Here is a 14259-nt window from a genome sequence, read left to right as displayed (position 1 = left end):
AAGAAGTCTGAAGAATGTGCAGCTAAATGGACAGAAGTGGATGAAAGCCTTGAAAGCAAAGTCCCTGCTGAGGTGCTGCAACACAAAGTTGTGAAACTTTGTGAATCAACTCAAACTGAAAGGTAAGATCTAAAGTGAATTTATGAAAATTAATCTGTATGGACTTTAATTAATTTAATTGCACCCTTTATAATGTGAAAAAAATGAGATTTAGAGGCTGTACATTCATTCATTCACTCATACATTCGCACTCACTCACTCATCACTCATTCACTCACTCATTTACTCACTCAATCATTCATTAACTCACTCATCATTCAATCATTCATTCACTCACTCATCATTCAATCATTCATTCATTCACTCATGAAGTTGAAGGCCTAAACTATGTGTATCCATTACAGCAAATTAAACATTTTCACTAATGTCAGCTTGTTGTAGAGTAATAAGTCTTTAACAGCTAATCTCGGAGCTGCCTGCGATAACTTACCGGGAAAAAGTGCTCTGACCGCGGGGCCTAGGTACTTATATAGGGAAGCCGCGGTCTCAATCAAGAAGCCGCCGATTAGCGAATGCGGAGCTGCGGATCATCTCCGCGGGCGGGCGCTGTACATAGTGCCGTCCACGGGAGATAAACAGAGGGATATTGATCGCACTTTATAGGTTTCCATTGGAGTGAGAAAAGGTCAGAAATGATTGATGTCTCTGCAGAAATGAATTGGTGTATGTGGAATTGAACTAATTTTTCTATGGTAGTAACCTATTGTTATTCTCATTAACATTAAGAAGAGGTTGAAATTTTATGAATTGAAGTTCATGCAGACTTAATGACTATGAGATTTTTTTTTCTGTGGCCTCTGCCTGACCCTCCACTTGAAATAACTTATCAATTGTAGTAAATTACAGTGTAAGTCTCATTGACATTAAATAGAGGTTGACATTTTATGAATTGAAGTCCATGCAGACCTAGGCACTATGAGATGTTTCTTTCTCTAGCTATTCTGCAGCCTCTGCTCCTCCACTTGAACTTGAAGTAACTTATCTATGGCAGTAAATTACAGTGTAAGTCTCATTGACATTAAGAAGAGATTGACATTTTATGAATTGAAGTCCATGCAGACATAAGTAATATGATATTTTTTTTCTGCAGCCTCTGCCCCTCCACTCTTCAGAGCCTGTCCACACAAAAGTGTTTGTGTGGACATGCACTGTGCTTTAATGAACACTAATTTGATAATTTGCAGACTTGCCATCCCATCTATCTGGACATGCATAAATTTTTAATTTCCTCATTGATATGCCGATATTGTATTACATAATATAAAACATGAAAAGATGTAAAATACACCCTGACACATATTATCTTCTATTATTAGGAGGCAGCAGTGTATCCCGGGTTATCATGCAGAGTACTATCGTCACTCCTGCAACAAAACAACAGATTTATGTAAGTGTGTTGACTGCAGAAACTCTATTACTGCAAAATACTTTGAATCTGATGAAGAATATTCAGATGAAGATCAGATGTAATGTAAACAAAATACATTGTGGGAAAAAAATGATTATATAAAGTTTTATTTTAATGTTGATTGTTTCACTGTTTATTTGGTCAAATTATTTAAACAATGAGTGAATTACTTATGATAATGGCGTGCTGGTGAATGACTGCGACAATCCACCCACCGATCCACACATACATACGCACATCCACACACACATCCATCCATACGCACACTTCCATGCATGCAAACACACACATACATGCACACATAAATCCGCACACACACATATCCACACATCCATTCACACGCAGACATACATGTACACATCCACACATACATGCACACATACATCCATCCACACGTACATACACACTTACATCCACAGATACACGTTTCAAAGGTATACACAGACACACACACAAACTAGTGTTGATTCACGTTTCTCTCTCACATCGGTTGTTTCGACAATAATCGACCAGGCACCAGGGTTGCTTTAAACGTACGTTTTATTGAGCAGGAATCTCCACACAGGTTACAACCTGGCAAAGAGTCAAGCTGCCTGCCCTTAATTGCAAGGCTCTTTATATGTTAATGCCACCGTTTAGCACCTCCCACATTCCCCCCGATCAAAGGACCAACACGTTGGGAGAATACAGGAAACCAAGTATGTCCATATAAGGGGATGTTAGAGGAACCACGCATAATCTCAGACCAGTACATTCCTTAGTCTTTCTGGCTAGGGGGGGGGTTGTGTATTCCTCAATCTTGTCAGACTGGGCCTTTGATCCTTTATTCATGACTACACAGTAATTGCAAGACATTGTGATTTCCTTAATTGCAGCCGGTTCCAGCAAGTCTGGTCAGCAGCCATCTTATGTCCTTTGTTTCAGTCTACCTGGCCAACCATTTTGTCTTTCAGAACAATCTTATAACATTGATTCAGAATTTCTATTCATCATTCCCCCCTTTTGCCATTCTTATGGCAACACTCATAGTCCATTTAAAAGTCCCATTCGCCGAATCTCGTAACCTTCTAGTTCCCTGGCCAAGGCTTCTTGGACCGTCTGACCTTTATCCCCCAATTCTCCTTCCTCACTCACTTCATCGTTTTCGCTGTCGTTGGGGAATGGTAACAGTCTCTCCTGCTCACGCTGTAAGATCATCATTCGTACAGAACTTTTAGTTTCCTCGGGGGTGGTCCCCAAACCCGATAAAGCCACCATTAATCGGGCTTGACAGGGACCGTTTTTTTGTCCTGGCACTTCACCAGTCGTTCAGTTCTGCCCCATGCAGGGGATGGGGTAAACAGGGAGGTAACTGATGTCATTTGTGGATAACAAACCACCTGCCCCTTCCCGAATAGCTCGTTGTGTGCCTGGATGAATAAATTGGAGTTTTCTCGTTCCCCTCTCTTTCCTCGTTTGTTCCGTCCGTATTCAGTCTTTGTCCATTTCCAGCCGAAACCGATTAACCCTGCAGTGGTCGCCACACATATTAATGCCACAAAGACCCTCATCTCAGCGATTTATTTCGTATCTGTGAAGACAAGGGAGGGAAAAAGAAAAGAACGTGCAATTTCATGGCAAAATTAATTCGTGCCCTGCTTTCCGTGGACTGGATCCCCCTCCCTGACCTCGACCTCCCCCCTTTGCTTGGTGTCACCAACCACTTTGCAATGGTGCAAATGCACCCATGCCGATCGTCCTTCTACCTTTACCGCGGTGGGGGTGGTGAGGAGAACCTGGAAGGGGCCCAACCATCGAGGAGAAAGGGTGTCCTTACGAACCCAATTCTTAATCAACACATAAGAACCCGGGGTGATCCGTCCATTAACGGGAAATTCTATGTCGCCCACATAAGCGGCCTTGACCTCCCCATGAATCTCACGCAGGGCCCTTGTAAGGGCAAGGACATAAGAGACCATCTCCTCCGTCATGTGATGCAACGTCATTGTGGCCGGGATAATGTCTGTCCAAGGGGTGCGCAGAGGTCGGCCATAGATGATCTCTGCAGGAGACAACCTTGTCTTCCCTGCTGGAAGGACTCTGATCTGGAACAAAGCAACAGGCAACATTTTAACCCAGGTGGAGCCTGATTGGTCCACCAGCTTGGCAAGCTTGGTCTTCAGGGTCTGGTTCAAGCGTTCCACCATTCCTGCAGCCTGTGGGCGATAAGCACAATGTAGCCGCTGGGTTACGCCCAGCTGTCTGTACAATTCTTTATTGATAGCGGCAATGAAGTGAGGGCCGTTATCCGAACTGATGGTGTTTGGAACCCCAAAGCGAGGAACAACCTGCCGTAATAAAATAGACACCACCGTAGAGGCAGTGCAATCAGTGGTTGGAAAGGCTTCAATCCATCTAGAAAACACATCAACAATAACAAGTACATGTTTATAACACTGACACTTAGGCAAATCAATAAAATCCATCTGCAAGGTTTCAAACGGAGCAGTAGGTAATGGAGTACGACCCGTCTGGCAGACAACTCCTTTACCAGGGTTGTGTGTAGCGCAGGTGAGGCACCGTGCACTAGTTTGGGCTGCCAAAACCTTAAGTCAAGGATGCCACCATGCCTGTAAGAGAGCGTCTACTAGCAAGGTGGCCCCACAGTGAGTGGCTAGATGTAGGCAATCAACGACCCAGGTCGCTAACTGGTCTGTCATACAGGTCTGTCCGGCCGGCATGAGCCACAATCCGGAGTCAGCCTTCCTACAGCCCAGCTGCTCCCATTCACTTATAACATTAGCAGAGGCGTCCCCCTGTAAGAGCAATACATCATTTATGGTTGGCATAGGTTTCTCAGATTCAGACGAGCCCATATAAAGGCTTTTCACCTGCCTCATCATACTACCCACCACTTTAAATCTACCGCGTGAAGCACACTTAGCCGCATCGTCAGCCAACCTGTTACCGATTTGGACCGGGGAATCTCCTGTCGTGTGGGCCGCACATTTGATTACGGCTACCGCAGAGGGCAGGAGGATACACAGGACTGGCAACGGGGGCAGGCTGGTTCAACGGGGGTGCTCCACGGACTCCCCAAGGATAATCCTCTACCTCCTCCTCGTCGTCACCTCCCAAATCTATGCCAGCCACCGACTTACGTAAGTCTTTATCTACCTTGGCCATATTTTCTCTCTCTCTCTCCTGACGATCCTTACTTTCTTTAGCATGCCTGCATTCCTGTTTTAATACTGTCACTGACTTCTCCTGACCCCCCTCGGTCAGGGGTATTCCTGTTTCAAGGCATTGCTCTGCCAACTGGCCGTTAAAGACCGTGCCTTTTCTTTGTTACAATGATCGATCCACAACTGAATGGCCCTTTTACATTTTTTTTTTTTTTTTTTTTTAATCCGTTCTCCATATTACACTTTGGGCTCTTGATAACACACTCATAACCCCCTTCAGGCCATTCATCCTTCCCCAGTTTATGAAAGAGTCCTCCCGACATACGCCTAAAGGTCTCCTCCATTTCTGGATGCAAGAAACATAGCTGATGTAATGGCCGGTCTGGGTGACCACTGGTGTCCATACCATTACCCATTTTTAAACTTATTACTATTACACACAATATTTCAGGGTTAACCGCGAGTCCTTGGTTCCACCGTATCTCACTCGGTCACTTCAATTCCTGACCTTCGCGTGGAGGATTTCCTCTCTTAACAACCAGTCTAAGGCGGACTTTCTGTGAGATACGGAGGTACTTTGGTCTCGGCTAACACTCAACACTTGCTAACTCTTTCAGGGTTAACCTAGAGCCCTTGGTTCCTCCGTATCTCACTCGGCCACTTTAAAGTGGACTTTCTGTGAGATATGGGGGTACCTTGGTCTCAGTTAACGTCTCAACACTAGTTAACTTTATTACACAATTATCACAACAAAATTTCAGGGTTAACCGTGAGTCCTTGGTTCCGTCGTATCTCACTCGGCCACTTTAAAGTGGACTTTCTGTGAGATATGGGGGTACCTTGGTCTCGGTTAACACTCACCACTTGCTAACTCTTTCAGGGTTAACCTAGAGCCCTTGGTTCCTCCGTATCTCACTCGGCCACTTTAAAGTGGACTTTCTGTGAGATATGGGGGTACCTTGGTCTCAGTTAACGTCTCAACACTAGTTAACTTTATTACACAATTATCACAACAAAATTTCAGGGTTAACCGTGAGTCCTTGGTTCCGTCGTATCTCACTCGGCCACTTTAAAGTGGACTTTCTGTGAGATATCTTGTACCTTGGTCTCAGTTAACACTCACCACTTGTTAACTCTTTCAACTAGTTAACTTCCTATACACAGTGCACTCCTCTTATATACCGTCTACGGTCCCCCTCTACGGGGTGTTTTATCCGCTCGATCAGACTAGGATAATCCTCGAGACGGCCCTATCCCCGTGCCCACAACCGGAATGTTCGGCTGTCGTCCCACCAACTGACGCAAGTCAGCGAATTACCCTGCTACGCCGGGATACGAGGAAGGACCAAGAGGAGATTTAACTAAATCTACTCACTTGGCTGCGCACCCTTCACATCGATCCCGTCGCCCAGTGGATTCACTCGCCGGCTCGATCAGTCGCTGGTTGACATCCCACTCCTGACACCAAAATGTTGATTCACGTTTCTCTCTCACATCGGTTGTTTCGACAATAATCGATCAGGCACCAGGGTTGCTTTAAACGTACGTTTTATTGAGCAGGAATCTCCACACAGGTTACAACCTGGCAAAGAGTCAAGCTGCCTGCCCTTAATTGCAAGGCTCTTTATATGTTAATGCCACCGTTTAGCACCTCCCACATTCCCCCCGATCAAAGGACCAACACGTTGGGAGAATACAGGAAACCAAGTATGTCCATATAAGGGGATGTTAGAGGAACCACGCATAATCTCAGACCAGTACATTCCTTAGTCTTTCTGGCTAGGGGGGGGGTTGTGTATTCCTCAATCTTGTCAGACTGGGGCTTTGATCCTTTATTCATGACTACACAGTAATTGCAAGACATTGTGATTTCCTTAATTGCAGCCGGTTCCAGCAAGTCTGGTCAGCAGCCATCTTATGTCCTTTGTTTCAGTCTACCTGGCCAACCATTTTGTCTTTCAGAACAATCTTATAACATTGATTCAGAATTTCTATTCATCACTAGAGATAAACAATGCAACACTTTTAGGGTTCTTTTAGGTTAAAGGTAATAGCCCTCATTTGGAACGGCACCATCGGGGAGGTCTCTAACATAAATATAAGCTCATTGTAGCTTAAAATGAATATACATCGAGTAAACATCTTGGCCAGGATGTGACATTTACATCAGAAATAAGACAGGTCTCTTACAGGTCTGGCACTGCCCCAGTCCCACTATGGCCGTTACCCCCACTCTCCCCACCATGGCAGTCAGCGGGGTTCAGTAAATGGGGAAACCTAGAGGATCTGCCCTGACCCTTTAATTAGGGAGGTTCATGAGCCCTTAAAACCCGGGACATCTGCTGCAGTCTCATTAAATTTCCTATTAAAGCGACTGGAACATGCCTGCCTGGCACTGCCCCGGTCCCACCATGGCCGTCACCCCCACTCTGCACACTGGCAGTCAGTGGGGTTCAGTAAAGGGAGGAACCCTCAAGAACTGCCCTAACCCATTAATTATGCTGGTTCAGGAGCAAGACCTCTGCGACAGTGTCATTAAAAAAACGCACTCACAATTATATTCATCATATTATTTTTATATAATATAGACCAAGTGCAGACCTGTTGGGTTTGTTTCCCCAACGGCGTTTGCGGGAGGGGGGGGCTGCGGCATCACACTCACATTAACCACCCCCCCAAACACACAGGTGGGGGGGAGGGGGGGGTGAGAAGAGGGGAGGGAGGGGAGAGGAGGAGGAGGAAACGGAACAGATTTGGGAGGGAAAGGAGAGCGGGGGTAGGGAGTGAGAGAGGGGGATGGGGAGAGAGAAGTGGGGGGAGGGTGGGGGAGGGGGGGATGGGGGAGGAGTGAGTGAGGGGTGGGGGGGAGAGAGGGGAAAGAGTGGGGAGGGGAGAGTGGAGGGGGAAGGGGGGAGAGAAGTGGAAGAGTGGGGAGGGAGGGGTAGGGGGAGTGGTGGAAGAGGGACAGAGGGGGGCAAGGGAAGGGGTGGGGTAGAGAGTGAAGGTGGGTGGGGGAGAGGGATGGGTGGGAGAGGGCGAGGAGAGGGAAACATAGAAACATAAGATTCTATAAGATCACCCCTCAATCTTGTGAATTCTAGCGAGTACAAACCGAGTCTATCCAGTGTTTATTCATATGAAAGTCCTGACATCCTAGGAATCAGTCTGGTTAACCTTCTCTGTACTCCCTCTATGGCAAGAATGTCTTTGGGCATTGGGCATTGTGACATCACACGATAGAACGGTCACCATGGGGCTGGGGCTGGGGCTGTTACAAAGGCATATGTAAATGGATCCATCCCGATTGGACATTGCGAGCATTGGGCATTGTGACATAACACGATCGAAATGAATCAAAAGGCAGAAAGGCAGCCGGACGGACGGTGGACTCCGCCAGCCAGAGAGTTTTATATAGTAACTAGACCAAGTGTTTTCCCCATCGTGCGTTTGTGTGTGTGGGGGGGGGGGGGGGGGGGGGGGGGGGGGGAGGGACACTGCTGCATCACATTCACACTAACCACCCCCTAACCACACAGGTGGGGGGGAGGGAGGGAGGGCGAGGGAGACGGGGTGTCAATGACATCACACGATGGAACGTTCACCAGGTGCTGGTGCTGGTGCAAATGCATATGTAAATGGATCCATCCCGATTGACATCTGTGAGCATTGGGCATTGTGACATCACACGATGGAACAAATCAAAAGGAAGAAAGGCAGCCAGACGGACGGACACCGGACGGACTTAGCGGGGTGGGGGTGGGGTCTGCGGCATCACACTCACATTAACCACCCCCCAAACACACAGATGGGGGGGGGGGAGGGGAGAGGAGGAGGAGGGAGTGAGGGAGAGAGGGGTGGGGGGAGAGAGGGGGAAAGAGTGGGGAGGGAGAGTGGAGAGAGAGAGGGATGTTGAGAGGAGGGAGAGAGGAGGAGGGAGAGGGTAGGGGAGGGAGGGGGAAGAGTGGGGAGGGAGGGGAAGAGTGTGGAGGGAGGGGAAGAGTGTGGAGGGAGGGTGTAGAGTGTGGGGGGAGAGAGGGGGGGAAGAGTGGGGAGGGATAGTGGGAGGGGGAGAGGTGGAAGAGTGGGGAGGGTCAGAGGGGTAGGGGGAAGGGAGGTGAGGAGAGAGAGAGAGGTGTGTGGGGTGAGGGAGGGAAGTGGAAGAGTGGGGAGGGAGGGGGTAGGGGGAGTGGTAGAAGAGGGACAGAGGGGTAGGGGGAAGGGGGCGGGGGGGAGAGAGGGAAGGGGGGTGCAGGTAGAGAGTGAAGGGGGCGTGGTGAAGAGAGGGATGGGTGGGAGAGGGAAAGGGGTGAGGAGAGGGAGACATAGAAATTAAGTGCAGGAGTAGGCCATTTGGTCCTTCGAGCCTGGACCGCCATTCAATATGATCATGGCTGATCATCCAACTCAGTATCCTGTACCTGCCTTCTCTCCATACCCCCCGATCCCTTTAGTCACAAGGGCCACATCTAACTCCCTCTTAAATATAGCCAACGAACTGGCCTCAACTACATTCTGTGGCAGAGAATTCCAGAGATTCACCACTCTCTGTGTGAAAAATGTTTTTTCTCATCTCGGGCCTAAAAGATTTCCTCCTTATCCTTAAACGTTGACCCGTTGTTCTGGACTTCCCCAACTTCGGGAACAATCTTCCTGCATCTAGCCTGTCCAACCCCTTAAGAATTTTGTAAGTTTCTATAAGATCCGCCCTCCATCCCCCCTAAAATCTAGCGAGTACAAGCCGAGTCTATCCGGTATTTCTTCATATGAAAGTCCTGACATCCCAGGAATCAGTCTGGTGAACCTTCTCTGTACTCCCTCTATGGCAAGAATGTCTTTGAGCATTGGGCATTGTGACATCACACGATGGAATGTTCACCAGGAGCTGGGGCTCCTGCAAAGGCATATGTAAATGAATTCATTCCGATTGGACATCTGTGAGCATTGGGCATTGTGACATCACAGGGTCTGTACCCCCAACGGCGTATGGGGGGTTGGGGGGGTGATGAGAAGAGGGAGGGAGCGGAGAGGAGGAGGAAACGGGACAGATTTGGGCTGGAAAGGAGAGCGGTTTAGGGGGTGAGAGGGGGATGGGGAGAGAGATGGGTGGGGGGGGATGGGGAGGGAGGGGGAGGGAGAGGGAGGGGGGGGGAGAGGGGGGGGGGGGAGAGAGAGGGGAAAGAGTGGGGAGGGAGAGTGGAGGGGGTAGAAGTGGAAGAGTGGGGAGGGAGGAGGAGAGGGGTAGGGGGAGTAATGGAAGAGGGACAGAGGGGTAGGAGGAAGGGGGCGGGTGGAGAGATGGAAGGGGGTGGGGAGAGAGGGATGGGTGGGATGGAGAGGGATACATAGAAATTAAGTGCAGGAGGCCATTCGGCCCTTTGAGGCTGCACAACCATTCAATATGATCATGGCTGATCATTCAACTCAGTATCCTGTACCTGCCTTCTCTCCATAGCCCCTGACCCCTTGTTCTGGACTTCCCCAACATCTGGAACAATCTTCCTGCATCTAGCCTGTCCAACCACTTAAGAATTTTGTAAGTTTCTATAAGGTACCCCCTCAATCTTCTAAAATCTAGCGAGTACAAGCCGAGTCTATCCAGTCTTTCTTCATATGAAAGTCCTGACATCTCAGGAATCAGTCTGGTGAACCTTCTCTGTACTCCCTCTATGGCAACAATGTCATTGAGCATTGGGCATTGTGACATCACACGATGGAATGTTCACCAGGAGCTGGTGCTCCTGCAAAGGCATATGTAAATGAATCCATTCCGATTGGACATCTGTGAGCATTGGGCATTGTGACATCACACGATGGAACGTTCACGAGGGGCTGAGGCTGGGGTTGCTTCTATGGGTGAGAAGCCAGTTTATTTTTCAAATATTTGGGGGGGGGAGCGGATACTTAGAAAGAAAAGTGAAATCTCTACCAAAATGGAAAAGATGTCGGCGATTCTGCGTCTGGTTTCGGAGTTGCAGGGAATCAAAGGAAGAAAGGCGGCCAGCAGCCGTCCATGTAAATGGATCCATTCCGATTGGACATCTGCGAGTATTGGGCATTGTGACATCACACGATGGAACAAATCAAAAGGAAGAAAGGCAGCCAGACGGAAGGACACCGGACAGACTTAGCAGGGTGGGGGTGGGGTCTGCGGCATCACACTCACATTAACCACCCCCCAAACACACAGGTTGGGGGGGAGGGGGGGGGGGGGGAGAGATGTGGGGGAGGGGGGGGGGGGGGGAGGAGTGAGGGAGAGGGGTGGGGGAGAGAGTGGAGAGGGAAGGGGGAGAGAGGTGGAAGAGTGGGGAGGGAGGGGGAGCGTGGTAGGGGGAGTGATGGAAGAGGGACAGAGGGGTAGGGGGAAGGGATGGGGAGGGAGGGGGGAGAGTGAGGGGGGGTGGGGCAAGGAGATGGAGAGTGGGTGAGGTAAGGGGGAGTGGGGAAGAGGTACAGAAGGATTGGGGAAGGGGGCGGGGGTAGAGTGAATGGGGGGTGGGGGATAGAGGGATGGCTTGGGAGGAGGAGGGGAGAAAGGTGAGGGGGAGGAGAGGGGCGGGGAGAGATGTGTGGGGGTAGGGGAGAGAGGAGGAAGAGTGGGGAGGGAGAGGGGATTGTGGGGAGGGGGGAAGGAGGTCGGGAGAGAGGGAAGGGTTGGGAGAGGGAGGGAATGGGGGTGGGGGAAGACAGGGATGGGGTTTGGAGGGGGAGGAGAGGGGTGAGGAGAGGGAGAGCAGAGAAGGGTGGGGGAGGGGGAGGAGAGAGGGATGGGATGGGGGAGGGGGAGAGAGGTGTGGGAGAGGGGCGCATGGAGGGGAGGGAGGAGGGAGATGGGGTAGAGGGGTGGGAGAGAGGGAAGGTGAGTGGGAGAGAGAGGGATGGGAGGGGAGGAGAGAGAGAGGGAGAGGGGTGAAGAGAGGGAGAGGGAAGGAGAGAGGGATGTTGAGAGGAGGGAGAGGAGGAGGGAGAGGATAGGGGAGGGAGGGGGAAGAGTGTGGAGGGAGGGTGTAGAGTGTGGGGGGAGAGGGGGGGGGGGATAGTGGAGAGGGATAGTGGGAGGGGAGAGGGGGAAGAGTGGGGAGGGTCAGAGGGGTTGGGGGAAGGGAGGTGAGGTGAGAGGTGGGGGAGGGAGAGGGAAGGGGGTAGAAGTGGAAAGAGTGGGGAGGGAGGAGGAGAGGGGTAGGGGGGTAATGGAAGAGGGACAGAGGGGTAGGAGGAAGGGGGCGGGTGGAGAGATGGAAGGGGTGGGGAGAGAGGGATGGGTGGGATGGAGAGGGGTGAGGAGAGGGATACATTGAAATTAAGTGCAGTAGGCCATTCGGCCCTTTGAGGCTGCACAACCATTCAATATGATCATGGCTGATCATTCAACTCAGTATCCTGTACCTGCCTTCTCTCCATAGCCCCTGATCCCTTTAGCCACAGGGGCCACATCTAACTCCCTCTTAAATGTAGCCAATGAACTGGCCTCAACTACCTTCTGTGCCAGTGAATTCCAGAGATTCACCACGCTCTATGTGAAAAAAAAAATTCTCATCTCGGCCATAAAGGATTTACCCCTTATCCTTAAACTGTGACCCCTTGTTCTGGACTTCCCCAACATCTGGAACAATCTTCCTGCATCTAGCCTGTCCAACCACTTAAGAATTTTGTAAGTTTCTATAAGATCCCCCCTCAATCTTCTAAAATCTAGCGAGTACAAGCCGAGTCTATCCAGTCTTTCTTCATATGAAAGTCCTGACATCTCAGGAATCAGTCTGGTGAACCTTCTCTGTACTCCCTCTATGGCAACAATGTCATTGAGCATTGGGCATTGTGACATCACACGATGGAACGCTCACCAGGTGCTGGTGCTCCTGCAAAGGCATATGTAAATGAATCCATTCCGATTGGACATCTGTGAGCATTGGGCATTGTGACATCACACGATGGAACGTTCACGAGGGGCTGAGGCTGGGGTTGCTTCTATGGGTGAGAAGCCAGTTTATTTTTCAAATATTTGGGGGGGGGGAGCGGATACTTAGAAAGAAAAGTGAAATCTCTACCAAAATGGAAAAGATGTCGGCGATTCTGCGTCTGGTTTCGGAGTTGCAGGGAATCAAAGGAAGAAAGGCGGCCAGCAGCCGTCCATGTAAATGGATCCATTCCGATTGGACATCTGCGAGTATTGGGCATTGTGACATCACACGATGGAAACAAATCAAAAGGAAGAAAGGCAGCCGGACGGACGGACGGCAGGCGGCAGCCACAGACATTTATATAATAACTAGACCAAGTGCAGACCCGTTGGGTCTGCTCCCCAAATGGTGTAATCCCCCAACCCAATATTCCACCATGCACCCATCTCCTCCAACGGAACTGAAGCCGTTCCCAAATGTAAGATTCCAGCACTCCCCTGCCTCCCTCAGCAGTGGATTGAAAAAAAATTCCAATTGCACCTACCCTGCCTACTGCAGCAGTTCCAATTGCAATACCAATTGGCCCTCCCCCTTCTGTTGAAGCACTTGGTGTGATATCCCATTGAGGTGAAAAGTTCAGAGTGTTCCTGTCTTGCAACTTTTTATTGAAATGTGTTGGAAGCTGATAGGAAGGAGCAGCCGTCAACAAATCAAAAGGCAGAAAGGCAGCCGGACGGACGGACGGCAGGCACAGAGTTTTATATAAAGATAGATAGATAGATAGATAGATAGATAGATAGATAGATAGATAGATAGATAGATAGATAGATAGATAGATAGATAATTTTACTTAATTATATATGATTGCATTCATATTTACAAGTTAGATATATATATATTGGTATAATAATATATAGTTCAAATGGACTGCAACACGGAAATAGGCTGCCCATGGTGTAATATGGGCATAGGCCACTAGATGGCGCTTATTTTCCCGACCTCACTTTCTAATTAGTTTAATTAATTAATGTGCAATGTTTGGCAATGACGAGTTATGACATCCTTCTCAATTATATTTAATCTAAATCTGTGGAAAGTTTATTGTAGTTTGGTGACTTGGGTCAAGAAAACTGATTTCTAGACACATTTTTGATGCTCGGTCCACAGCCTAAATGAATTGAGTCATCCTTGAACCCAAAGGATTGCCTAAAAGAGAGAAGAAATATGGGAGTGTTTTTGCACTGTTTCTTGCCTTCCTGAATGCTGCCTCCCTGCTTTGAGCAGTTTTGCCCAGGAAGTCCAAAGTAATAGGGTGGTTTCAAATTTTCAAAAATACTTTAAAATGATTCCTCCATCACCTTGGAATTTTCTTGTTAAGATGGGTCTCAGGACAGGTGATTGAGTGGCAGGAACAGGGTACTGATTGGGGATGCTTTTCACGTTGGGGCTGTTGATTTGGGAGAAGACCCTGAATTTTGACAGTCTACCCTGCCAATGTATTTGAAGCATTTTTCAGAGATGACGTTTTTGCCTGCAGAGGTGCCTGCTGTAGAATGGCCCTGTCTCTGAAGCATACAGAAGGTAGAGAGATTCATGAGTGTAGTGCAGTGTCTGAGATCTGAACATCCCATTGCTCTGTCAGCTGCGGTCCATGGGGATGGCTTGGAGGCTGTCGTGATGTTTGCCTGAGAGATGGCACCCAAGACATGAAAAAAGATCCACATTTTCCACG

The 14259-nt window shown here is 49.0% G+C and overlaps 1 long non-coding RNA gene across 1 annotated transcript; it reads right to left on the bottom strand.

Moving 5' to 3' along the window:
• Positions 1-1990: 1990 nt before the first annotated feature.
• Positions 1991-6628, bottom strand: LOC129703111 (uncharacterized). The gene is made up of 2 exons (XR_008724512.1): positions 3424-6628; positions 1991-3038 (listed from the first exon to the last, which is right to left on the bottom strand). It is a non-coding gene; the product is annotated as an uncharacterized LOC129703111 (long non-coding RNA).
• Between the last annotated feature and the right edge of the window lie 7631 nt (positions 6629-14259).

The sequence above is a fragment of the Leucoraja erinacea genome, chromosome 1, assembly GCF_028641065.1.
Source record: "Leucoraja erinacea ecotype New England chromosome 1, Leri_hhj_1, whole genome shotgun sequence".
In the NCBI taxonomy this organism is placed as follows: Eukaryota; Metazoa; Chordata; class Chondrichthyes; order Rajiformes; family Rajidae; genus Leucoraja; species Leucoraja erinaceus.
Note: the sequence above shows the minus strand (reverse complement) of the source record. Positions and strands in the feature narration are given on the sequence as shown.